Genomic DNA, 4,001 nt, shown 5'->3' with positions numbered 1-4,001 from the left:
ATATATATATATATATATATATGAACTGATTGACTAAGTTTCATATAACAAAGAGCTCCTGATGCAATGGATATAGTGTGAATTTATATTTTACAAGTGTTTGTTCATGTTACTATTTTCAAAAATCACTGAAGATGGTTGAGTCAATTTTTATCTGACTCAGTTGACTTGTGCAACTGGATACGAATATAACAAAATAATTCATAACTTTCGTATGTACCTGTATACACACACAGCTATATAATATACATATAAACACACATTTATTATGTAACAGGCTGTGAAAAGGCGATACAAATACACACACATACTGAAGATATATATATTTATGCACACATAATATGTTTGTATATATATGTATATATTATACATGTTCAAGGTTATACATATGATCATGTGCTAACACCTCAACCACGAAGCACATAGACTAATGTTTAGAGTGTTGAGCTCACAACCATACGGTCATGGGTTTGATTCATGTGGTTTAAGTGGTGTGTTGTGTCCTTAAGTAAATATGCAACAATTAGCACAATCCCAGCTCAGAGTGAACGTACATTGGATCAAACATTGTAGCCTTGAGTATCCTATTATATTTTCAGATAGTGTATCTAGGACTACATTTTGTAATGCATCTACTCCATTTTAAAACAGTTTAAAGGAAGATTTGGCTGCTATTTTATAAGATGGTAATACATTTATTAAAACTTCAGTATTAATAGATGACAATAATATATTGGTAATAATAATAATAATAATAATAGTAATAATGAAGAAGTTGGAAGAATTGAAGAAAATGTTCCTTAGTTTATATACAAAAATCTTTAAAATTTTCCAAAGAAATGAAATGGAATGAAATAAAATACCGCAAAATAAAATAACATAATCATTCTACTTTATTTAATTTTATTTCATTTAATTTCATTTACTTGGAAAATTTAAAGACTGTATTTATAAATGAATAAACTAAGGAACAATTCCTTTACTTCTTATGACTTATTATTATTATCAATATTATTGCCTACATACGCACACACATATATTTGAAAACATATAGATATACATACACACACACACAGCCCAGTGTTATGTCTATACACAGTGTTATTCCAATGTGTGTGTGTGTGTTTGTGTGTTTGTTGTAGAATATATTTTAACCAACAAACTCACTGAAATACTAATGACAGATTGGTTCTTTTGATTGATTTGGCTTTTCCTTCTTAATTATGTCTTAATTATATAATTTTGAAACTATAATGAAAACTAAAGTGTTCAGTCATTAATAATTGAGCCAGTATTTAACATTACTGCTCCTAACCCAACACACACACAAACACCTTCGTGTTATTCTTAAGAACTGAAGTGAATCCATAACTACTCACCCATTCAGTCTAGATGTACCTGCCATGATGATGATGATGATGATGATGGTGATGTGGCCCCTGTGTGGCATCATATTCTGAGAACTTCCTCGGTGAATCAAATAAACTTTAAACCTACCTTGACATGTATGCATGTAGATGTGGCCACACTCACATACCGTTGTTTTATGCTCCCTTTTCATGCTGTCATGGACTGGATAGATCATCAATGCAGCTCAGTTGTTAATCAAGCGATATTGCTCTGCTAGATGTATCAAGGGATCACATCTTGCTCTTAACATTAAGTTTTAAGAATGGTTTCTGCAACTAGATGCCCTTCCTCATTATCAACAACATTACAAGCTTTCTAGAAACCCATTTATATATATAATGTATTGTGAATGACATGAGCAGATAATGCCATTATCTATGGAAGACTACTATAGATGTTACGAAGACACCAATCCATTATATATATATCACCCACATTCTACAAATAAACAAATAAAATAATATTTGAAAGAATGGCATGGCTTGGACAGAACCATTAGAAGGCCAGGCAAAATAACTAGTCGTATTTTGTCTGCCATGATCAATTTTCATCCTCTTGGAGATTTTCATGCTGGTGTGACTTGGACAGTTGTTTCTGTGCTCCTATCTGGCACAGAGGATTACATCTCACTCATATATACTTTTGGCTTTGTTTCCAACTGTTGCCCCGAGTTAGTACAAGGCAGAGGACATCCAGCTGTTAAAACTAACCCCTATCTAGTGTAGAGAGGGCATCCAAATGTTAAAGCAGTAGTTAGAGGGTACAAGGGCATCTAGCTGTTAAAACTGCAGCTTTTTGTTCGTATCAAAAGGCATCCAGCTGGTAAAACTCTAGCTCCTATTTAGTGTAGAGAGGGTACCCAGCTGTTAAAACAGTAGCTCTTTGTGTAGAGTGGGTATCCAGCTGTTAAAAATGTAGCCCTTAATTAGAGTGTTACAGAGGGTATCAAGCTTTTAAAACTGTGGCCCCTATTTAGTGTAGAGAGGGCATCCAGCTGTTAAAACTCTAGCCTCTAGTTAGTGGGGTACAGCAGCCATCTACTTGGTACTAAAATGTGTAGTACCAAGTTAGGGAAATATGGAGGAGATCTAGCTGTAAAAATTGTGGCTCCTAGTTAGTGGAGTGTGGCAGGCATCTAGCTGTAAAAATGTGTAGTTTGCATGGTATAGAGGGGATCCAGCTGTTAAAACTAGTCCCTACATAAACACAAACGACCAAAATTAGAAGCTGCATGATACACACATACACCTGCTTGCATGAGTGTATATAATCCATGCATGTCATATGTATGTAGACATATATATATATATATATATATATATCCCTAGACACAGATACAGAATTCAATACCATTTCCAGAAAAGTCATTGTTAGTATTCCAGTTGGTTAACAATAACTTAATTTGTATCAATTTCCTTTTACTTGTCTGACATAAATCATATTACAGTATATACAGGTGTAAATGTATGTGTGTGAGTGTGTCTTAAAGATTATATTAATATATATTAATATATATATATATATATATATATATATATTTATGTGTGTGTGTGTGTGTGTGTGTGTATCTTAAAATATACAAGCACAGGAGGTGTATATATATATATATATATATATATAAGGTTAAGAAGGGTATTGGATTCAACCAAACCCTAAAGATACAAGTAATACCAAGTGCTGTATACCGGCTAGTTTTGCCCCATTCGTTGTATAAACATGAGTGGGGATTATAACATAGATCGTGTATTAGCGTGTGCATGTATAAAGAGAGAAAAGGATAGAGAACAATGGCAAAGCTAGAAATATATTTATCCTTTTCTCTCTTTATATATATACATACATGTATATATATATATATATATACATATATATATTTACACACTCACGCACATAAATATAAGCCACTTGTATGGGTATATAAAATGAAGCTAATAGTAATACACTTGTGTGCGTATACCTTTGTGCATGTTTACGACAGATTATTTCACAAACTATGATGAGAGGTGGTGAATGGAATAAATTTGCAATTAAAATTTACAGTTTAAATCAAAATTCAATAACAAAAGGAAATTCAATTTCTCGTGAATATTTAAAAAAAAAATTTTTTTTTTTTTTGGCATTCAGCTTTCAGCTTTTGATTCACCTCATTCTTGGAATGATTCAATGTGTAATAGACCTGTCCAACCCAGAAAAAAATACTGGATATGAATGCTATTATGATAATGATAACAATGACGGTGGCTAGTTTCTATATAAATATCTTGAGTTTATTTTACAGTTTTAAAACACTAAAAAGACAAAAAAAAAAGGCAAATTGAAAAAACACGAAACAAAATTCAGTTGAAATTGCTACTCATTGGTAAAGTTGATCTGCTTATGTAAAATGTGCGTGTGTGTGTATATATACATGTTTATATATATATATATATATATATATACACACATATATATATGTATGTATTGTCCAAAGTGTACAGTATTATATATCCATCACAGCTGATCTTACCAATCGGTTTCATGCTAGGTGTACAATGGAGTGTTATATAACAATCTGATTATATAACCCTATGCTCATCAGAGGTGGCTAGTAT

Source organism: Octopus bimaculoides, chromosome 17, assembly GCF_001194135.2.
Source record: "Octopus bimaculoides isolate UCB-OBI-ISO-001 chromosome 17, ASM119413v2, whole genome shotgun sequence".
Classification (NCBI taxonomy): domain Eukaryota; kingdom Metazoa; phylum Mollusca; class Cephalopoda; order Octopoda; family Octopodidae; genus Octopus; species Octopus bimaculoides.
The sequence above is the reverse complement of the archived record's forward strand: the minus strand, read 5'-3'. Positions refer to the sequence as shown.